This window comes from Larimichthys crocea, chromosome XVII (genome assembly GCF_000972845.2).
Source record: "Larimichthys crocea isolate SSNF chromosome XVII, L_crocea_2.0, whole genome shotgun sequence".
Classification (NCBI taxonomy): domain Eukaryota; kingdom Metazoa; phylum Chordata; class Actinopteri; family Sciaenidae; genus Larimichthys; species Larimichthys crocea.
Window position 1 is genome coordinate 27,271,108 of NC_040027.1, and position 24,705 is coordinate 27,295,812.

Consider the following 24,705-nt stretch of genomic DNA (forward strand, 5'->3'; position numbering starts at 1 on the left):
GAAAAAATTAAGCCTTGACCAACAGAAGCACAGAAACACTCCAATGTTCACAACTGTAAACAAAAGCAGAGAGGAATGATGTTGGAGCTGAAACAGAGGAAAGGTCACATACGTTTTTCTTATTTCTTTTAGATTTATGACAGCCAGTATCATACACAATGCTTTCAATGCTACATTCTGTACTGTACATTCTGCTTCCCTGGCACCTCTTTCCTCATGACATCAAGCATATTGTGAAAGATGGCAAGCTACGATTGGTCAGGCAAAAACGAAAACATAAGAATAAAATGTAAGATGTAATGAAGATTTTCTTTCCCAACAGACAATACATACATTTTACCGTCTATGCCCATGTTTGCCCACAAATTGGTTGGAGATGTGAGAAAAAAAACTAAAAAAAAATAAAATACTCAAAACTCACAAGTATTCAGAGCTGCTTTAAATAGCCACCATGGCAACAAAGCTCCAAGCTATTCTTGATATAATATATAATATTTTTATTTATGTAATATTGTATGTTACATTGTAATCTATGAGGGTTACTCATGACTTTCAAATGTAGTCCATTGTTGAAAGAGTACTTTACTCTTTAGTTTAATTGTTACCCCTGTCTGTGTTTTTTTTTTTGTTTTTTTTTTCTTTAATCTAGGTTTGATATCTGAACAAGTCCACTTGGACTCAGTCTTACCTTCCAATCACAGTCCTTAAAGACATCTGATTGAAGAGGGGAATATCACATCCAAATCTCCAGCATGCTGCCAGGTACATTAAAAGGTGAAATAAGGCAGAAATAGTTATCACCAAGACAGCCGTTTCAGCACTTAAGAGTAAAAAATAATAATCAGGCCAAGTTCTACTGAAGAGGTAGAAAATTAGAGATGAAAGACAGCCACAGGTTAGTCCACGGTGAAAACCATTTCATTTGGCCCATCGTCTCATCTCCAGCTTGAAAGCAGGTCTCTTTTGTTCTTTTTCATCGGTGCAAACCCTCCCATCATCCACACACCCACTCTTCTTTCTTTCTTTTTCACTTACCCTTTTCATAATTATAATACTGATATTTTCTGAAGGCCTTCCATGTTGGGTTTCCAAATGCCCTGCAGGGAAAGAAAGGAACAAAATACATGTATAGCTCCACAGGGGTGGTGTTAAATTGCACACGGGTATATTTTAACGATTGGTTTGGCAGAGCTAGCTTCTTTCCATTTTAGTTTTACCATTGGTGGAAAGAAGCAATCATGGAAAGAAGACATTCACTAATGGGGTTGGTTATTTTTTTTCTCCTTGTGCTCACATTTCTAATCTTCATCTTACAGCTTGTCTTTATTTTCAGAATATGCACCCTTTTTTCTGCATGCCCCTTTCTTGCAGTGTTACTTTTATTATTTTGAAAGAAGTTCTGAGGACATTTTGTGCACTTGATCAAATCAATAAATAACAACCCCATCACTTTGCCGCTCTTTTTTTAACCTACATAATTCCTCATGCGGTGGAGAAGTACCTCTGAAACAGAACACTGTGACCTCTGACTCTATTCAGGGAAAGCCCACGCACATTCATAATTAATACAGAATACATTTTTACCTCTCTGTCATCTAATAATTTCTATTTTTGTAAGTGGGTTTTTGTAAGAGTGTTGAAAGGATTGCAGAAAAGGTAGACAGGAACACTCAACCTGAGCACTGTTTGGAACAAAGTTGCCTTTCTCGAAGAAGAAAAACTTTGACTTACTCAGATTTTATTTGTAGACAAGCTAACAGTGATCTGAATAACTGAGATCGCACTGTTGGTCGGCCGGTCCACTGCTTAATTTCTGACTGAAATTACTCAACAACTAAAAGATAAATTACTATGACATCTTGTACAGATGGACATAAGATGGACACAACATAGGTTATTGGTTGGATTGCTGTAAAATTTTATACAGATATCTGGGGTGATCCCAGTGAAGAAATATCTCGACACAATGAAGCCAATCAGTTTTGTGATCTAATTACTTTCTTTTGCTCCTCAGTAGGCTGAAATCTTTGGTTCAGAGTGAAACTGGATGAACTGCCATCATGAACCTCACATGAACAGTTGTAATGACTTTAATGATCCTCTGGCTTTTCGTGTTATCATCAGGTTAAACATTAATTTCTCCTATACTTTAGTAGTAGACCAAATACTTACCTGCAAAAGCAACCACTCAATTTCCTAAAAATACACCGATTGAAAGAGGAAATACTTCAACCTCCATAACAGCTCGTATTATCCCAACTTCACAGCAGAAATAAAGATGTTTACAGCGTGCTACAAAAAAAAAAAGTTTTGAATGCACATAAACTAGGTAAATGACATACATGATATATATACACAGACAGTCCCCTTCAGATTTTAATGCTGCGTGTTTACAGTGAGGTCTTAGTACTTAAGACAAGGCTTTCTGTCTATGAGGACAAATTGGCACCTAATAATATAGTTACCATATATTTTAGCAGGTCATGTTAGCACCATGGATGTATGACTGCACCGTTTAAGAAAGGTGGCTATGTGGGTAATCTGTTTATAATAGTATAGTGGGTTTGTTGTGGGCTTCCGTACTCTCCCAGTCATTGAGGGAGGTTTTAGCATGTTTCAACAGTCACAGAAAAGTGCTTCATACTATACAATGAGAATCCGATCAGAAAACCGGAAACCATTTAGTAGAGGTCAGAGTGTGTCATCACGTTATTGTGCTAAGAGTAGCACACATTTATTTTTAAAAACTGACTGATGTTTGCTCGGAGGTCGGAGGACTTGTTGGATTTTCCATCACAATAGACGAAATATTAAAGTAACACCTCTGAAATGCGTGAAGAACAGCATACCTAATTTTGAAGTAATGAGTTCAACACTGTTTGAAACAATTTCATGGCTTGCTCTGAACTTCCTTCACCTTCATTTCATTATCTTTCACCTCATCATCCATTCTTCTCTCTTCCATCTTAGAGGGTGCATGTATGAGTTGCTCACACACACACACACACACACACACACACACACACACACACACACACACACAGAAAAGCACATCTAGCCATTCTGTCCATCTGCAGGATGCTGGGGATTCACTGGCACACTCTCTGAGCCTTTATCTGTGCTATTTTCAGAGGGAAAGCAGTAAGTGAAGTATTGTGAGAGGTAATACAAAAGCTTCCTTCTCGAGGGAGGAGAGCGAGAAACAACCAGAGGACGGCGTTTGTGTAAAATATGCCGCTGACTATCCACCCCCCTCCCTTCATTTCCAGCTCTCTCTCTCGCTCTCTGACTCTTTCCAGGCTCCTGGAGAAGCCACTTCATATGCTTGGACATAAAGAATTTTCACTGTATTAAATAATGCAGCCAGTCACACAACTCCTCCATCTCTCCTTTCTCTTTTTTTTTTCAGGTCATTTGGAACGCCACATCTACTCCAGCACATTAGCCGTGAGTAACACATGTGACATTATCATCACACATTTTGTGTTCTGCTTCTGTCTGTTTCAAAATTGAAATAATTCTGTTTGATGCTGAGGACATGGCAGAAGAACAGGAGGGTTCATATGAACAACAGAGATTCACTGACTGGTGACACAGTGTGATCAGCCATGACTGGGACCGATTCTGTGTCAGTCAAACTTACATGCATGCTGCGCCACATGGTGATTTGCGTCATGTGCACACCGGCACGTACATTAACCGACTACTGTCACAGCCACACACACACACACACACACACACACACACACACACACAGGTGTTTTCTGGTATTACGCTAAAAGATGCAGACACTGTGGATATTTAACAAGCATGGACCAGGTAAATCGCTGATTTCAATCATAATATTAATTAATAGGCTACATAATTTAAAAAGTCGTGTTGTTGTCGACTTTCTAAAAAAAAAGGTGGGGAGGTGGGGAACAGAAAAGGTGGGCAAGGCGGGCAGATTATAGTAGTTTATGAGCATATATGAAGTAAAGAAGAAATATTAAGAATTAAAATGTTTAAATAAGGAATAAAAATTAAGGGAAAGAAAAAGAAAATGTTTGTTTATACTGTTAACTACAGTTCCTAGAAAGAAAGAAAATCAGGATCAGCAGGTCAGACTTTTAAGACAACCTAAAGTTTTAAGAAAACTACAGTCGATATAGATGAGTCATGCACATAAATGTCCCACTCTTTTTAAGTTTTTCAATTTTTTGAGTTAAATAATATAAACCATATCATTAACATACTGTGTGTCTTTGTACTTGGGGTCTCTTTCCTCGTGATGTTTGATATGATCAAACTGTTCAGTCTACAGGTAAAATACTACATGTCTCATCTGTCAATAAAGATTATAAACTGGAAGATTATAAATAATCATTGATTTGTTAACAAAAACAAACATTTGACTGTAAAAATTTATATTTAATTGTAGAAAAAGACAGCAAGACCTACAGCACGCATAGTTATGTAGTTGTACTGATTTAGATTTGAATGTTACACCCATATGTGATTTTCTTAGAAATAATCATCAAATTATTTTTATTATGTAAGTTATTGTTGGCCAGCTTTCACAGCATTAATCGAGAGGAAAAGTCTGAAGCAGCATCTGTTAGTGAATGGTTGAACAGCCCCTGAAGCTGCCAGGCCACAGGCAGAACTCACATAAAGCCACAGACATCTCATCCCATCGCAGGATAGTGTACATGGCATTGACTCCAAATAAATGACAATGACTATGTTCGTAGCATTGAAAGAGCATTGTTAGAAGGTTGTTGAGAAGACAATGGAGGTTCAAGGCCCAGGGGTAGATATTAATGACCCAGCAGCACACCCACATGTGTCTACCAGGACAGCAAGTATACATCATCCAAGAAAATCCTACCACCAAACTATTTGTGTGTTAAAATTACAAAGAGATGGCTTGTTTAGTCACGTCTGGCCTGTCCAACATGTCATAGAGTTCTGGCAACTTGTATTGAGTTTGTTGTACTCCTTTGTGATGTCATTCTAAAGAAAAAAAAAACTTTAAACGTCCTCAAACTGTCATTCCTCCTTTGAATGGATCAATAATGTGATATGGATTCAGCAGCATGTGCGCCTTTGACAGTGACATCTCTATGACTCAGTAATAGTATCTGATAATACGTCTTATTTCCGGACCTTTCTGGGCCTCCGCGTCGACACGCAGCAATTTGGGAGTCAGGATGTCAACGCAGTTGTTTCCCCAGCGGTGTCATACTGGCTTTGTCTGCGACTGTATCTTTCTGTGCGACTGTATCTTTCTGTCTGTGTGTGTGTGTGTGCGTGTGTACGTTTGATTGTTCACTCCAGTGGCACTTTGGGAAATGTTAATGGAGGGCAGTTAACGTCAGACACAGCTCAACACCATCTGCACTCAAGCCCCCATCACCCTGATGGAGAGATGGATGAAAAAAGAGATTGACCAAGTAGGGTTAAGGAAGGCAAAGAAAGCAAAGAACACCCACTGAATGAACTGAATTTCAGTGTGCTTATGCTATTATATACTATTTGTTTGTGTGTGTGTGTGTGTGTGTGCGTGTAGACCTGGTGTGTGTACTGGTGTGTAAAGCATTTACATCACTGTGCAGAGAAGGTGTGAAGCAGGCATCTTGTCCGAAGGCCCATCTACCAGTTTGGCGACTGTTGTCATTGTTATCTCACTCCCCCTCTCTCTCTCTCTCTCTCACACACACACACACACACACACACACACACACACACAAATGGCTCGCTCTGTTGCCTCTCTGACCTGAGATTGCTGTGTGCTGCTGCTTGCATCCAGAGAAGCATTGGCCTGTATACAAACACATACACACACAAACACACACGATGATTTATGGCCTCCGATACAGTCAATAAGGCCATGGCCATGATGAAGGACTCACTAGCAGGACACACACACACACACGCACACACACTGTTATCCATTAGCTAAGTGTACTGGAGTGAGCTGCTCTCCACATTGGTTCTCGTTATTACATTCCTGGTTAATGCCACTGTTGCCTGTACTGCTTCATGTGAAAAAGTAAAGGTGTGTATTACCTGTGTGCACACATTATTGGCTCACCACAGAGGTTTTAGCCAGCTACAAAGGGAAATAACCACAAATAAAATGAGAAGATTTGAAGGTAAACATAGCAGTTTAAATCCTGTCTGAACCAACTGAACAGAACATAAACTTGAATACAGCTTCTCTGACTCCCCTCTGGTCATCGGTGGCTATATTCTACACATGCAGAAGGAAGCCAGCTAAGCTGCATTGTTTTGACCGGGCCTCAGTGAGTACTAAAAGCACTTTTATTGCACCTTTCAGCCTAAACCTAACCAAGTGTTTCCAGTCTGTGAGAATGTGTCTGACACAGAGCAATAGAATAAAAAGTTCCACTTTAGGTAAAGCTACACAGCGTTTTTACTTAATGTTTATTCTGTGCCAACTACACCAAGTTAAATTCCGTGTGGAAATCTACTTGGCAATAAACTTGATTCTGATTCTGATTCTAATGCAGCATGACTTTAATGATGTAAAAGAGCAAAGCAAAAGTTCTCATCATTCTCACCTACACTTCACATAACATCTATGACAGGAACCATAGTTCCAATTAGTCCAAACGTATTCGTACCAGTGGGAAAATAACAAAAAGGCAAAACTATATTTACATTTGTGAGTACATGATTCATGTAATGTCTTACACTTTTATCCAAAGCGACTTACAAAAAAGGGAAACATCAAGGTTTGGTTGGGATGTAACATATGCCCGTATGAAGGCATTACTGTAAGTGCAGAACCAGAGACTACTTTGTAGACAAGCATTAATTGTCAGTGTGAATGTGACTCTTTCCTCTGTCCAGATATTTGATATTTTTTTGGAAACCTGGATACATGATTACACAAATTATATATTTCTATATATAATATTTCTAGGTATAGTCTAGAGTTGTTGTTTTTTTCATTTTCCTGCTTTTCTTCTCCTCTCTTGTCCTCATCTCCTCTCTGACTTTTGTTTGCCTAATAAACACAGCAGTATCTCTTGCAAATAAAATCAACTTTTCTTTTAGAGTGACACAAGCTGAGCTTTCACATTAAACAACAGTCAATTAGACTTAAGACGCTGAGCCTCTTCCTGGGCCATGAAACATGGATAACAATGAGCGAACTAAAAACAAAAAGCAAAGACACTCCTCGTCTGCAGTTGTTTGAGTTGTTACTGGGGATTGTCGTGAACTTTTTATAGTGTCTGTTTTGCTTTTCATTGTGGTCCAAATGGCTTCCATGTTAACGGGCCTGTTGATAAAGCTTTCAGAAGAAGATCTTGTCTCTCCCTGCTCAGTCCAAGCAGGTGTAATTCAGAGTTAGAGCTTGGCATGTAGACCTGCTGCAGGGCTCCGGACTAACATTTTACATTTTAACACACACCTTCATTGCAGGTGCACCCAATAATACATTTTAGTGTTACACTTTTGTCACATTCCGTACACATTGGCAACTTTTTAATAATTCACCAATACACAAATAAAGGTTTTTTTTTGTCTTTTTCATTTTAAATCACAGCACATTGAGCAGGAAACCAATCTTACCTGTGAAGCCAGTGTTAAATTAATTTTATGATTGCAATGAATACAATGATACCAAACATGTCCTGTCATGTCATTATACCACAAGGTCTGTGACTCCTTAGTGTTTGCTTGTAATATATGCTCTACTGTCAGACAGCGGCTGGAGTTAGGACTAAATTAAAAAGGTTGTCTGACAGCAAGGTTAAGCATTGAAAATATTCTTAATATGGTGTACACTTAAACAAATATTGGTGCTTTTGAGATGAGCCTTTTTATGTGGTAAACATACATTTTTTCTGCTGTCCACAGCAGAGCATAGCACTTCTTCTCTAACTATCTCATACAACCCCACTTCAAAATGTCAAAACCTTTGTAGATGCCTTATGTAAGATTCTGAGGCATTCTACATATTTGTGTCATGTTTTGATCAGTTTGTATTGTTAGTTGGTTGTAATGTAGCTCAAAAAATGAACTATTCCATGAATTTCTTAATAGCGTATGACTGTGAAGGACAAAAAATGAATTTATCGTAAATAATTAATTGTAGAAATAATTCAATATTTGAATAAATATTCTATTTTTATATACAGTTCGGATATAACAGCTAACTTCAAATCCTGAAATAATTTTAGAATACATTTTTTTGTTGTTGTTGTTTTTCTAAAAATGCACCAAGTACCATGAACTGTACAACTACAAAAACTAAAAAATATAATACAATACAAAAACAATATCTAAACTTTGGGCCAATATGGAGGCAACCAGAGACATCACACGGATACTACGTCCATGTTTTATACTGTCTGTGGTCTGCATTAGAGCACGATGCTGGTCTGCACCATGTTGCAAGATCATTCAGTTATTTACATACACCCTGAATTAATGAATTTTCTTTCACCCCTTAAAATCAAGATGGTCTCATGACTCTCTGTGAAGGTTTGACCACCCTCAGTGGTGGAACCAGTGTTCTAGAGGATTGTTTTTTTTCTATTCAATATATAAAATGCAATCCAGGATGAAGAAACCTCTCTTTAAAATCCATACTTCATCATTCCACACAGGTCTGAAAAATGAGATGCAATGAACCAAGACGAATATCACAGATAAATATCAATTCCCTGAAGAGAAAATTTAAATGTATGCACTAATGTAAAAAAACATTTTTTTAGTTCCGTATTTTTGACCAGAAACACCAGTCATCGCTTAGTAGGTGTACACTGACAGTCCACTGTTAGTGAGGCATGTGTGTGTGTGTGTGTGTGTGTGTTTGTGTGTGTGTATGATGGGTCACAAGTATCTCAACAGGACTTTTTCAGAGTGTATTTCAGTGGCTCAAGGTCTCCTCCTCCTAAGCTGTGTGGTGATGACTTGTCCTGAGCATCCTGAACTACAGCTTAGCCACCTCATCATACCAGCTTAACTGGAGAGGCTCACTGGAAAGTTGAAACCCGATTGTAGCTGGGGCGACACAGGCAGACTGACAGATCAACATGTTCTCATTGTGCAGGTCAGCTCTGCTCATTCCTGTTTCCTAATACTTGTTCACGGTTCACGGTGACTTCAGCAATGACTTTTGCATGAAGGACTACCTTAGCACAAGAAAAATAACAATCTAAGTAAGGATGATCAAACTATAACACTATAACATTATTTAAATATCTTGCACCACCGGTGTCTAGCATGACAGTTTACGACAATGTGATCTCGTAATCCAATATTCAGTCTTTCTTCTTTATCTTCTTTAATATTTAGTACAGACACCAGCTTGCAGAGAACTTTGGAACTAGAGAACAGAAGCATTTTTCATTTCTTGTAAATAACCAGAGCTGATATAATCTCCTGCAGTTCTTACCATACCATAGATTACTACAATAGACGAATAGGACAACACACTGATGGTCTCACACACGTTAAGGGAAACCGCTGAATTAGAAGGTGCATCCAAACAACTGGTATATACAGTATATACAGTACATACTGTAGGTCAGTCCATTTAGTTTTCCTTTTGACAATTTGTATTCTGTCAGTTCTGTGAGAAGAGGAACAGCCCCATACCACGATACTTTCGTGATTTAAAAAAGATAATTTATGTCTCATTGCCATGCTGAATTCTCTCAATAATCTATAGACCTCTCCATGTGTTGTGTAACAAACATCAAAAAAGCTTCAACCTGTCTTTTTTTATAGTAATGGAGTTTTCCAGGTGATTCATGTATTAGTGTAGTGTAGACCTGAAAATGTGTCCTAAGGGCAGCTTCAGATAGAAGGTCAAGGTGTGCTGAAAATGGAAAGGGTCCATCAGCTCAGAAGCATATATGCCATGAGGAGATTTCATGACCATTTTATTTTTTTTAATCATGCTTGTAAAAGGAGAACATTTTGTCCTGATGTCCACAAATCCCATGAAAAGACCAAATCCTTCCATGTGTTAGTCTGTCTCTCAATACTTCAGTACTCTGTGACTTCTCTACCCTGTCTCTGAGACTCAGACTCAGTCCCAGTGCCATTGGTTCCCACTCTAAAGACTTGAATTTTTGAAAAGACTGGACAAGGCAAGCAACCCCCATTTCATTCTCACATTAGTTCAATTTTTGCCTAATAATCGCTTTCACTCAGACTGGCTGGAACTCTTGGCTACAGTCCTGTCTTGGGTGCATACATAATGTGGTTGGATGATGTGGCAAATGTGAATGTCAGAAAATAACTTGTGATCCAAACACCTCAGTGATTATTCTAATTATTTTTATTCATGAACATTGTTTGAGATTCATTGCACTTCAAGAGGCTTCATAATATCAGCTACTGCTCTCTCACTGCTTGCCTTTCTCTGCTGTAGTCAACAATCAGACAAACACCTCTTGGTTGGGTTGGTTTCACTCATTGAGGTTATTTCTTCCCGTGAAGGAGATCTATCTCCGCAAAATGTTTGTAGGACAAATGTACCGTAAAAGCCTTCACTTGGTGTAGATTTTACTGTCAAATATGTATATGAAAATGTTGTAATTTGGCGCACTAGATGACACATTTCTCCTCAGTGTGTTTGAGAAAAGCGTAGGCTCATCTCATGTAGAAAATATAAAAAGCAAGGACCATGACCAGACCCAAACAGTCTATGGAAAGTGAAAACTCTGCACTAACGTGGACTACAGACTTATTCTATTGTATCAGAGAGAGAGAGACAGGAGGAGAGAGAGACTGATTTGGTGTATCTCAGAGTGTGTCGGCCGCTGACTCTGCCTTTTCCCGCTGCTGGGTTATCTGTGCAGGGTAATGAATGGAGTCCGACGGAGTTAAGTTGAGATGAATGGATGTTCTGGATTCGGCACACAGGCCTTATCATCACTGGAGTATGAAGGCGGCTATTAAACAATGTCTAGAACATACTGTGTACAGGGAAGGGACCTTTGGTGAACAGTAAGATTGTTCTTCCTTTGTTACAGACTTATTCACACTTATGTTTCTTGTAATATTCATCAAGTTGCAAATTATTATTTGTCATATGAACGTAAATGACAGTGAAGCAGTCACTGACAAATCGTATTCTCAACCACCCTTCAACAAGGAAAAATAAATATTTAGCAACTATTCTTCTTGGGATCTACATAAAAACACAACATATTAACACACGGAATACAAGACCCATCCATACCTATCACATATATCTTTGACCCAAAACCTGCAGGTCTACTTCATACCAACACAACAGTATCAAATTAAATTAATCATAAATAAATCTAACATCATTCCCTCAATATACAAGTCCAGTTATGATATCAATACAAATTAACACATAAAAACTGAAAAATAAAGTAGAACCAAATAAAACAGCAGAGGAAAGGAAAACAATCCAAAATAACTAACTCGCTTGACCCCTGAAGGCTAGCGTTAGCAAGCTGGTCCGCATGCTAATAAAAGCTAATATTAGCGACGTAAAGCTAATAAACTAATATATTATCAGAGTTTAGTCTGAGAGTGAGATAGCATCAACAGACATGTTTTTCTTTCTGTTGGCGCTCAGAAAACGGATAAATAAACCGGTAAGAAAGAGCGGGGTCAGGGCCAGGTGAGCGGGGCTAAGACACCGGGGAGACCAGGAGGGGGAGGAGGAGGCGCTGCAAAGTGGCCAGGTGAAGAGGTCAGCTTCCGGGGACGCAGCGACACCAGAGCAGGATGAGGAGGGGGAGGCCTAACGGGCTGAGGAGCAGTGACGGTATGTTTCTAAACTTTTTGTAAAGTTATTATAATCTGACAATAAAACGCAGCGTTGTATTTACGTAGCAGCTCCGTGCTTTGTCATGGTAACATTAGTTTGCAGTTTTGCAGCATAGTGTCTGACCAAACAGTGAAGCTAAAGTCTAGTTTGCAGAAATCCTGCAGCATATTACATATTTAATCACTGACACAAGAAACTATTACTGTAAACTATTAAAAAGATTTCAAACAGCAGTTTTCATTTCTATGAGCAGTAACTCATGTGTGTATGTATGTATAAACTTATTGTTTCGTTATTATATTCTGACCTGGTCTGCATCATAGAGCAGCTCTGTGCTTTACATATCAAACATTACTATATCATGCTATAAAGTCACATTGCTTGTAAAACGTTACAAAATGATTATATAATTATTCTCTCTTCGAGTCTCTGAAGACTTGAAGAGATGAACCTGGAGGAGCACAGTGCACTGCTGGAGAGGCAGACAGGGCCTCTGATGCACCAGCATAGACATTATGGTCCTGACAGACATGAGCACCATGATTCAGAGATGTATTGTTGGAAGAAGCCCGGTGAACTGAATCTTTTCACTTCTTTGATGCGCAGACTCCTGCTCTCCTGGCCCTTCTTGTGCTAAATAATAAATGTGTTCCTCCATTTGTCTAAATATAACGTCTCAAACTAACAAAACACATTAAAGTTTGCCATTACCAACTAGTAAACACGACTTTCTCTGTGTCCTCTACGTCACATCCGCCTTTTTCTTCGCTTGACAAAGTAGCATCGCTACTGTGCGGCACAAGATGTCAGCCTCCGTGTAGGGGGACCTGTGGTATATGCACATGAAAAGGCAAAATCTAAAGTCATAAAAACATAACGACTCGTTTCATAGGGTGACTATATAGCACTAAAAACATAGTCATATATATTATATTCCATTTCTGTTAATACATCACCATAAATATTACACACTTATCCTTTAAATAAACCAAACCCAACAAGATCCCTATAGGCAGGCCTACATTATATTGATATATTAAGATTCAGTAATATTTTAATTTTACAGACAACCATATGCAGGTCACCAGCACATAGACCAGCAAGAACATGTTCCCGTTTTGAAATATTCAGCTTTTTTTAGCTGCTTTTAAAGGAAAGTTTTATTAGTTGCTTTCTACAAAAGTAACTAATAGAAACAAATTCATACAATGAGTGGAGGCTCTGCACAAAACAGTTCTGTAGGTGAAGAGACATGACCTTGTGTTACCTGTTTGGCAGCACAGTGGGACTCTGGTAAAACAGTGTGTGTCCTTTATAATGTAATATAATATGATATAATATGTATTATGAAATATCTGAGCACAAGCTTTTAGGAGAATTTTACCCAGACAAGGGCAGTGAGTGCGCTGGATGAACAGTGAAAAGCTTGTTGTGCAACACTGTCTCTTGAAGCTTGTGCAAACCTCTTTTTGTTGCACTTGACCCAAAACAACCGAACAACAGTGAAATGAGACAAAACTAGTGCTGTCACAACCTGACGGAGCTATAGCTTGAGTATAAACTCACTTGTCAATGCATAATTTGAACCAAGATAATGGAATTAGATTTTGTCTCTTTGAGTTTGTGATGGTATCGGTGTAGTGAGTCCAGGTCAGATCCTGGCAGGGGTGAACCCACAGGAGCTTGAAGCTGCTGACAGTCAACACTGTTGTCCCATTAATCCGTTATTGTGTCACTTTTGTTTGCATCCAGTATTCCTCTCCGAAATGCACAATGTGCTTCCTTGAAATTTGTTAAATGTGTTCCTCTTCAATGCTAACTTCCCTTGGCGCTGAAATCTTAACCATTATCCCATTCAGATCCCATGTTGTCCAAGCTAGCATACTCATTCTCCCGTTCTATATTTTAAATTATCAGATTCATAAATGCAAATACAAAAAACAAAGTCCTCATCACCAGTAGTGTTAGGTACATCTTCGCTTCCAGAGCTGCTGTCATCAAAACCCTCCGATATCAAAGAAAGTGCTGCTTTGCACTAAATCTGACACCCATGTGCTGTGCCATCATGTTACTGTGACAGTAATAGATTATCAACAAACTTTTTCATGTTCTGTGTTTATTCATAGTAACAACATGCCAACATGAGGCCAAACAGGAGCACAAAACCCGTGTTCACTTTTATCCAGCATATCATGAATAAAAAATGTATCCTCTTACATAGCACACGTCTCTAGAAACTTTGGAGAGAAAACTATGCTTTATTATTTTTCACATTTTGACACCAGAACATTGTAAAAAAATAATCATTTGAGGAATGAAAAGGAGTTTACTGGATTGAATGAAATACATTAATTAGATGTTTTACCCTTTGGGGGGAACAGCCAATGTATCTGGGCTGATGTGTTTCTGAACTTTAATTCATTATCCAACGATAGCTGATGCTTTCAGAGACTGTTTTTCGGTCAATATGTTACGCTTTATTTCTACGCGTGAACTGTTGCAACCAAAGCCTGTGTGGCTTGTCAATAATACTCTACAAAGGGAAAACGGGAATGTCTCCAGTGCCATAAATCTTGGCTCCTTGTCCAGATTTGAAAGGGTATGATATAGTCATGGGTCGCTAAAAACCTGTAGTATGCATTCAATGAGTTAAAGCTCAGGTAAGTAATGTTGGAGAAAGCCGTTCCACTAAAACACATGTAGATAGACAGGTAATGGCCAGCCAATCAGTTCATTGAAGCTTTATTTTTAGAGCATTTGATTCATGGATTGCTGCTGGGGACTAAAGAGAAAGCCACAATGTTTTATTGGATTGAAACTCGTTAAAATCAGAAGAAAGGACCCGTGCATTTATGCATTTGTTTAATTTATTTGTTTGAAATGGTGAAGGGCTGTCACACTTAAAATTATATGAAATGATAAGCTAAATGGTTGGACTGCATTGCAAAGTTGTGCATGAACTCTATTACTACTAATTTAAGGGGCGACATAATTTTTTGCAACATTTCACAACATGACTTGTTTGTTCCCTTCTTCTCCTCCCATTCCATAAAACCTGCAATTTCACAGTCCTCAGAGCGACACAATGCCATAGTATAATTTGTGAGACACCATTTTGAATTTCGAATTCATGACAACTCAAGGTTATACACAGTGAGAAGAGAAGCGTGTAGAGAAGTATTTCACAAGGCGTGCTTCACCATGTATGTTGAGTGTTTAATGGTCTGAACAGGCAGTTCAGTATTTTAACGTACATGAATGCATCTGTCGGACAGAAATATTGTTAATAACACAAGCAAACTGCCACCACAAGTGCTATTTCCTGTGTTTATTTCATCACTTGTGCCCAGCGTTAAGCGCCATCAAACACTACGGGTAAAAAGGTAAACATACATTTCCAGTTTGTGAGGATTAGACACTCTCCTGCATGCAGATCCACTTCATTTTAAGCTGATGCGACAGGTGTGTTTTTGCATAGAAATCATACTCAGTGCAGCATCTTGAAAATCTTTTTAGAGAGACCAGGCTTTCATCTGACAAGAGCAACAGAGAGTGCAATCAATTAGCAGTCTGAGACAATCAGCAAAGCATACTCACAGCACTGTGCTGGAACAGTAGTTCCTGATAATTGGTAGACTGTCCTCCCACTGGTATGATGAATAACCATGGTGTTTCTGGAAAAGAAAGTCTAATATTTTCCTAAAGTGGGATCAGCGCCACTTCAAATGAAGCTGAAGAGTGCCTTTATGAGACAGAGAGATGGAGAGAGACGAATGGATGGAGAAGAGATAGTGAAATATATAGTGAGGGAGGGAGGATGTTCAGTGTGGGGCTCATTAACTCAGTAGATGTAATCAGTGGGAGGGAGGGAGACATTTTACCATCGATTAATGAGCAGCACAGGTAGTGTGGTGGCGAAGCCGTACTGTATGTGCACCGACTCTGCTGTCAGCTCTGATGTAACAATCTGTGGATGAATTTGTATACGTCTTTGTATACTGGAATTGGAAATTGTGATGTGTGGGATATCTGATGTAACGAAACAGTAATAAAAAAAGTCATCACCCTTGTGCCATAGGGTATGTGGCTGGGGGGGTCCATGATAAATCGCAGACAGACCTGCATGTCATTTCACATCATGTAAGTGAATGATGTGTATATTTGCATATCATAAAAGGATATTGGCCTTACCCTGTCTTGGGTAGAAAACATTCATTCAGCCAATCCATCCAAACCTGGCTGGTATTTGTCAGCTGACATTGTGAGGTGGCCAGATACATGTGCAGCTGGCTGGTTAACCCCAGCTTACTTGCTAATGTTATTGCTATCAAAACACTGTCTGACTGGATATGTCACAGCTTTGCAAAATGACTTCACAAGCTAACGTAATTCATTAATTTATAAAGACAGTGTTGAATTTAACGAACGCCAACGATAAATGATTTGAAACTGTACAAAGCAAAGGTGATTGCTAATGATTGCTTTCTACGAATGGAGTGTTGCAAGGCAGAGGTTAAAACGCTAACTGTAGTCAGCTGGATGGCTGTGCGGCATGGGTCTGGAGTTGGTTGCGTTGTAGTATAGGCTGCTGGGGTAATGTCTAAATGCCAAACTGGTTAGTATCATGGGACCAATGGACCAAATGAAATATATATTATATTTATTTTTTCCAGCGTTTAGTCTCATCCTTGGCCAATGATGAGCGAGCACAAGCATCTGGATGCTGACTATAGTTAATTTAGTGGCCAAAATTGTCGAAGAGTTTTTTGAATCTTTAGAAGAACTTTTAAGTTTTAGTAACAAGAGCATTAGGAAAAAATGACTTTGGAATATACTGTATGCTTAAATATGCAATATTTGCCAAAGTATAGTGTAAAGATGATAAAAAAAAAGCCTTTTGTGTAAGTACAGCACGCATCTCCACCACAGAGCAGCCATATGGGACACATAATGGGCCCACCGTGTGGTGTCGTCAAACTGACAGGACACAGTGATTTAGCTCTGCTGGAAGTGGATGGATCCATGCTTACCTCCAAAGTCATCCGTCTCCCACTCTGTGAGAGTCTAAAAGCCCCCAGGGACACAGTACAGCATGTTGGCCATTCAAGTACCTCTCAATTACTGCTTTTAATTTCCCCTCCACTGCTGGTCCGTCTCCATTAGCTGTGACATTTCTCCGAGATGTGAACCATAAAGCAACTTTTTTAGTCATCTGCACAGTCCCTGTCTACTGCTTCTTTGTTCATCTCACATGTAATAAATCATCGGTATCACAATATCTGATATTTGCTTATTTTCTTAGCTTTGCAGTCACCATATTCGTTGTGTAAAATCTGGATTTCTTTTTGGTCTGGATGGAGTTTGTGCACTTGTCATGAACTCTCTATTAATTCTCTGTGACAACCTTCATCTGCTGATGAAAAGCATCGTGTTTCAAAGTAATATGAAAAGCCAGTAAGAGCTTGGACCTTGATTTTTGTTTTTTTTTCTTTTGTCAAACGTTTTTGTTGATGCACAAAGTAAAAAAAAATAATAAAAAAGCAGAAAGCTATCACTGCTGTCTCTACCATACCCTCCTTTTTTATGATGTGAACTAACACAAACACTATAACAGCATGCTGTTACAACGTTTCACAAACCTACTTTTGTCTCAGAGTTCTGCATCTGTAATTGGAGAGCAAATCTCTGTTGCTGGACTCAGCTTCTGAACCAGAGAAGGGTCTGTAACATTTGCTCCACTGCCCTCCAGCAGTGTGAACGCCACTTCAGCTGACAGAACTGTCAGAAATAGAGATGCCATGCAGTCCATTAGGATTTTATGACTCAACTAGAATTACAAAGCACACTACTCAACTATTCTGATTCAGGTTCAGCCTAACGACAGTATAAAAAATTGACAGCGCATGAGTGTTTCTGAAGCTCAAAATAAGTGGCAGCCACAGCCATATGGGCTGTACTGCCATTTCTGCCTTCTGGCTAAACTAAATATCGGTGAAGACGTGGATCATTGGCTGACCTGAAGGCTGCAAAAAAAAAGCAAAAAGCAAAAGGCCATATCTAGATCAGTCTGTTTGGGGCTACTGTACATAGTGGTTCAACATGGGGGACTTCCTGGAAGAGGACCCACTCTCACTGTAGATATAGGCTCTATATATAAGGCTTAATTTAAAGGTAACAAAAACACGACGATTCATATTTTCAGGTGATTATACACTAACAGGAACATACTAATGAATATTGTATTCCCTTCCTACTAATAAATACTCCTAAATCTTACACACTGGACCTTTAATATTACCAGAGTACAATTATATTGGCAAATAACACAATCTTACAAACGGCATATGGAGTTCCCCAAGGATCCATCCTTAGACATCTTTTGCTTAACATGAATAACTAACCAACTTGGTGTTGACACTCCAATTCCATGACAATATCATGAGTGACTAAACTCCGAGTAAGTGCATCAAGTAAGTACATCGGCCGATCTTAGATCGTTTGTGCTAAAATAAATAATGATGAAGCATAAATAGTCGTTGCTAAAAAAAGACTGCTTTAAAGACAGTGACACTGTCAATGTTAAAATCCTTCAAGCAAGAGTGTCCTTACACAGCAGTCCTCTGAGAGCTTTGTATCTTCTCATTCATTTTTCTTTTGGCTTTTTTTTTTTACTTCCACACACACCATAAATGACATGAACACTCCAGAAAGGTGAAGAAGATAAATACCTAAAGTGCAGTACAATGTAATGGCACAGTCAAAAAAATAAAAAATGCAATAGAATACTCCATCCTAGTCATCCCACATATTAGATTGGAAGGTGCTAGGTGAAGAAATAAGAGATGTAGAGAGAGAAAAAAAACAGAAAGGTAAAATTTTTCGTTCACTTTTTCTTCATTGTTTTGTAGCTTTTCTGAAATGGGCCGTTCATGAATTTGAAAATAAGGTTAGCTTCAGAGAAAATTGACTTAAACTGCTCATGAGATCAATGGAGTCATGAAAAATGAAAGAAATAAGATTCCTTCCCAGCGGCTCTCTCTGTCTCGGTTGCTGGCACACCAAGTTTAGCTCTACGTCTGTGTGTGTACATACAAACACATGCAGAAACATACAAACACATGCTGTCATAAACATAAAGCAGTCACATTAGATTTAGTCAGGGCGTTAGAGGCTGCCATGTTTTCTCTGCTTCTTGTTAGGGAACATGTACATCAGAAAGGCCTGTTTCTCAGTCTCCCTCCCTCCGCATGATACGCCCTCAGGCTGATTTGGCAGCAGAGTGACCAAATCTGTCCAATTAGGAGTCATCCAGAGAATGTCTGGACCTTTTTTGACATTGCAATTTTCTACACAAACAACAGAGGTGACCAGTACAAGTAAGGATTATGGTTTAAGAACACGGCCTGGGACTGTCAACCTATTGTCTGCATAGATATACAGTATATGTGTGTGTTTTTCTGCATTGCTGGTTGGTGGCGGCAGCCGTCCAATCATTTTTAATCTCAGTCAGTTTTTCTCCACAGGCACCTTGGTCATGCACAATCTATTCAGTTGTGTGCCGTGTCACACATATATGCAAACACTCACACACACGCGCACACACACCGTATCTCTTCCGCTCAGCGCCGTGCTGTTTGGTGAGTGGTCACAGAGTGTAGACACAGGAGGTAGCCAACTGTGTCCCTCATGTTTGGGCGTCACAGTCGTTGAGTTCTCCTGCAACTACAGCTTACAAAGCGCTGATAGGCGCAGCCAACAGGTGATGGGACATCCACACACAGCTGCTGCTGCTGCTCGTTTGAATGCAGAGAGAAATGAAGTGACGGTTAATAAATCTTAAGTCAAAGAAAAACACAAAGCATCGCTTTCCTGTCAGGCAAGGAGAGCACAATCACTGAAAGCATTCACGGGGCAGCTCTCTCTCAACATGCCATGACAGGGGTTCATTTGACCTGTATTTATATGATAAATATGTGATTTGAAGCAGCAGGGAGTATTTACATTTTAAGCAAAGCTAAATGAATGAGAGAAAACAAACTTGGCTTATATAAATAAGTTATCTTTTATTCAAGTTAAGTAAAAAGGTCAGAAGTTTGCATGTTTTGAGCTTATCAATGTGATTATTTGCTGTTTTATATCATTTTGAATTAAATAACGTAATTTATTATGTTATAATAATCAATACAATTCATGAATTGCAGCCGTAGAGATGGCATCATTACTTTATCAGCTTCAGTTGAGGACACTACAATTTTAGGTCCCTACTTTCACCCACAGTTGCGTTTATTCCTATTTAAAGCATGCAGAAGGCAAATGGACTGTACTTATATAGTGCCTTTTGATCACTCAAGGCACTTTTACACTCCACATCACATTCACCCATTCACACACTAATGGCACTGACTGCCATGCAAAGTGCCAACTTTTCAGAAAGCAGCTAATCGCATTCCGACACACACTCACACACTGATGGCGCAGTCTCATGGAACAATTTGGGGTTCAGACATCTCTACCACAGCCTCTCCAAAAGGCCTCAATATAAGTAACAGTAACAATCCTGACAGGACGTAATTCAGGCAAATATGAGATAAAATCATAACCTGTCTAATTATAAAATTAATAAAAAGTGAATGACGAGTAGTGCGACGTGACGAGAATGCAATTTAAATGCAGATGTTAGGCATAGTGAGCTTGCTTCACCCTGCTTCCAGTGTTTATGCTAAGCTAGGCAAACCACATTGTTAAGCCAGCTCTGTGCTTAGCATACAGGTTGATATCACTCTTTAGCTCACTCTTAGAAAGACAGCAAATAAGCATTTAAAGCATTAAAAACAACAACAACAAGAACTGGCAGCTGTGGTTGCCAGAATTTTACCGTAATTAACACGGTATAACCTTTTTGCTGTGATGTTACTCAGATGTTAGTACTGTTGTTTTCTTCCATATTCTACTGTATAAATACAAGTTTATTTTGAAATACTACTTTATTCTCTATAAATACTGTATAAAATAAAGGTTCTGCCATGACTGTGTGTTATGGCATATTTTATGTCATTTTACTATCATGGTCTGGCTTTTTTTTTTTTTTTTTTTTTACAGTGTATGCCCCTAAATGTTGAACTAGTCCTTGAGAACTGTTACCACTATATATAACTGCATATTTATCCAGAAGCAAACAAAGTCATGTTGCTAAACTGATGGCCTGTCCTTGTCGTCCTGCTGGTTATTCCCACAGAGCTGCTAACATGGCTGTTTATTGTGGACACCACAAACAAAACTTTGCAAATTTTTGCTGACCTCTGTTGTCCTGCTGGCAAGCTGCAAAAGACTCAGTCGTAGATATCTTAAATCCTGAAAAAATAAAACCCATCTGTGTGGGTAGACAACACTATGGGTGAGTGAAAAAATATCTCTTTGGGATTTTTAGTAAACAAACTTTAAGAGAGAGATTTGGACACTATTCACATTTGTATCCCTTGATTTCAAGTTATTCTTACTAGAAAATATTTTTGATTAAAAATGAGTGTGTATTAAGTGTTTGATTCATTGTACGATGATATAAGAATGAGTGGTGCTGGTAGGCTGGGATATTCGAGTGCTGCATTTACAACACTATGAATAACTGTAGGCGATATTAGAAAATTTTGTTTATTAATAAGTATTTAGCAAAGTATTACCCAGAGTATTTATCAATCCGATATCTAATTTATCACAAAAAATGAAATTACATCTAGCCTATTTCTTCGACTGTACACCTCTTTGATTTGAGGTGATTCTTCATTAAAGATTTAATATTATGTAGACTGGGAGCAGATAAGCAGACTCACCAATTTACTCTTAATTGTTTGTGTTAAATGCTCCAAGGCTGCAAATTACAAGAAAACAGTCCTATTAAGCTCAGGCCAAATGAAAAACAGTTTGTTTGGATTTTCACCTTTAAAATGCTGATAATGACTTTGAAATGATTAATGCTCGCAATTTAGCTGCTGTGTCGAAGAGAACGGCTCGCTGCTCTACAGAATGAGGGAGTAGAATGGAAAAAAAATAAAATGAAATGTTTGTAAATTGGAAATTTCCATTGAGTGCCGAGGACTTCAAATTGAAAGCAATTAACAGAATCAGAAGACAGTCTCTGCAGCTTCTTGAACTCTGATTAAATGTTCTGATTGCCAGAGAAATCACTCCCTACGAGGCAGATCCATAGCTGCCGGTACTGTAAATTGGGCTATTGGTAAATCCATTATCCTCAGAGACAGAGGTGTTTGCAGACAAACGCTCTTATGGACATTGTTAAAGATCAAAGGGTAATATTTCACAGATGCTGCAATCTGCTAAACCAGGCTTTTCTCTGTGAGCCCACAGTGGTTTCAGGCTGATGGGCGTAAGGTCCAAGATAGCAATGCATTTGCCCGTCCATATGTCTGTCTGTCTGCGTTTCAGGCAATCACAATTGCACTACTGACATCCCATGGGGCTTCCAACCAAATGTGTTCTGGAGCAACAATGGATGTAGGTTGATGAAATTTTCATGACCCAGCAAATGTAGGAAATGGACAGTGGTGTGCTTGGTGTGACCGGGGAAAGACCTGACGGAGAGAGAGGGGTGGTGAGAAAGAGAAAACTAGTCTGAAGAGAGACACCCTCTAGCAGGACGGCAGAATTAAACATTTATTTTCTTCCTCCCAGAATGAGAAAACTTTCAACCTTCCATGCAATCCCGACTAGTTTCACTGCATCTACTGGCTACTCTACAGTCCAATATACCCCGCAACAGGATTATGATGCAACACTGCCTTTCATATCTGTTCAAATTCAGTGAGTGCAACAGGAAAGACCATTAGCACACTGAGACCCACATTTCTGTGAGCGCCTGTTGCAATGACTTAGCTGACGACGTTGTCGTCAGTGATGCAGGAGGTTGGGGTGTATCCCACGGGGTACAGGGTGTAAGGCAGGAGGACACCTGGACTTTATTATAGTGCTAACACATAATCAAACGTAAAACACTGAATTGAGCTGACCTACTACAGAGGAAACCCAGGAGACAAGCACAGAGTTATTTCAGAGCAAATGCCAGATATCCACAGTTTTATTTAAAAGAGATTATACCATGTTATCAAGCTAAACTAGGAATGAATGCAGAGTATTCAAAATACCGAAATACAATCTGCACAATCAGTGTCTAAAAAAGAAGTACGACATACTGATTCCTTACACGTCCGTAACAACACAAGTCTCGAGACTTGAGATAAAAAATATCCTGTGTGTTCCGTCGTCTTGAAGGTATTTATTTATTGTACCGCCTGGACTGATTATGGTCTGTTTCTATATGGTGACTACGTGCTCAATTGGTGCATATGTCTTAATTTGCATGTGCTTTAGTCATTTGTAGCAACCTTTTATAGGCAAAATGTGTTGATGATGATGAACTCTCTCAACCACCATGGTGTACAGCCGGTCTAAAGACCACCAAATCTGTTAAAGGCTACAACAGATGTTAACTTCTGATCCATTTTCAATTTGCCTGGCAATCCTGACAGCAGAGGAAATGAATGAACATAGTGTGACCATGGGTTTGTTTGTTTGTGTGATTTCGTGAAAATATTATCGCTCTAATAATTTGACTTTAACTCAGAATGGATAAAAAAATATACATTCACCTCACTTCCAACAAAAAGCCTTTCTTTACTTTCCCCTCACTAACACTGACATTTCCGTATGGTTAGCTGTATGGACTAGAGGTTGACCTTTTCGGCAGACTACCACCGCTGATGGAATGGCTTTGGCTGTCATGGCTCCCATTAACCTCCAGTCCCTGGCTTCACAGGGCCATGGCTCTGTTATGTCAAGATAAAGTAAAAGATCACTCAAAGCCTGGCACAGGCCCTGTTCTACTTTTAATCAAACAAGCGTGCAGGGTTCAAACAGTGAGCATGGACATGCATGCAGGAGATTAGAGGAAGGGAGGAAGAAGAATGAAGGGAGGTTACTACAGAAGACACGAATGAGGGCGTTTAGAGAGAAGAGTGAAAGCATTGCGGCCACTATGTTAATATGCTCAGCAGAGCGTTTATAAAGCGAAGAGATGGAGGTATAAGTCACTGACATTTTCATTAATTTGTTGTCAGGTAGATCCTCTCCCCACCGCTGAGCTTGACATATAAGGCTGTTTTCGCACACATTTCAGATGAATTGCTCAACATAGAACGGTGGGGCTTGACTGGATGAAGAAATAGGGCATGTACGGGCACAGAACTGGCGTGAAATAGATATGGATTACTGTAACACTTGCTAAAACCTTGCATTAGTATGTAATCTCATTATTGTAAAGAAATTGAAATGGTTGCTCACTTTAAGTGCAATTTTGATGTGAACTGAAAAATAATCTGGCAGAGTGAATATGATATTGGAAACCACACTGTGTTTTAATGTAAAGTCATATTCCTGTCTACAAGACATTGAGTAACTCTGAATGTGCTGAGTAAGTCTGTAAGTTAAATCAGGCCTGAGATTTATCTGATACATTAACATTAGCTAACATTGAACTTTACATGGCTAGTCTTGGGATGATGTTGTATTTCCTTCATTCATATTCATTATAGACATCACTAAAGATATTGAATTATTTGAATTATATTGAAATGCAATCCCAGAATCAGCAATGATTTAGCTTTGTATCATTGTTATATAAATATATCTTCACTCATATGCATATATATGTTTAGGGATTAGCCAAAATGTGTTTTTGGTCTCATCAAGTTACATCAAGTTGCTAAGGTATCACAGGTATCTTTGCCCAGTCCACTCTAGACATTGGCCAAAGGTTGAACTGTCATCAGACGATAGATAACGGCTTTAAAGATTGTGTACAGAATATAATTATGATATAAAAACATTGAATTACAGTGTGGTTAATGCTACATACCATA

General features: G+C 38.9%; 1 protein-coding gene across 1 annotated transcript in view; it reads left to right on the forward strand.

The window, feature by feature from the left end:
• The window catches only part of naaladl2 (N-acetylated alpha-linked acidic dipeptidase like 2), a 504,703-nt gene that overhangs the window by 128,560 nt on the left and 351,438 nt on the right, over positions 1–24,705 (forward strand). Inside the window, exon 4 of the mRNA XM_019256507.2 lies at positions 3,410–3,447. The gene's annotated coding sequence lies outside the window, so the exon portion shown is untranslated. The remainder of the gene's footprint in view (positions 1–3,409; positions 3,448–24,705) is intronic.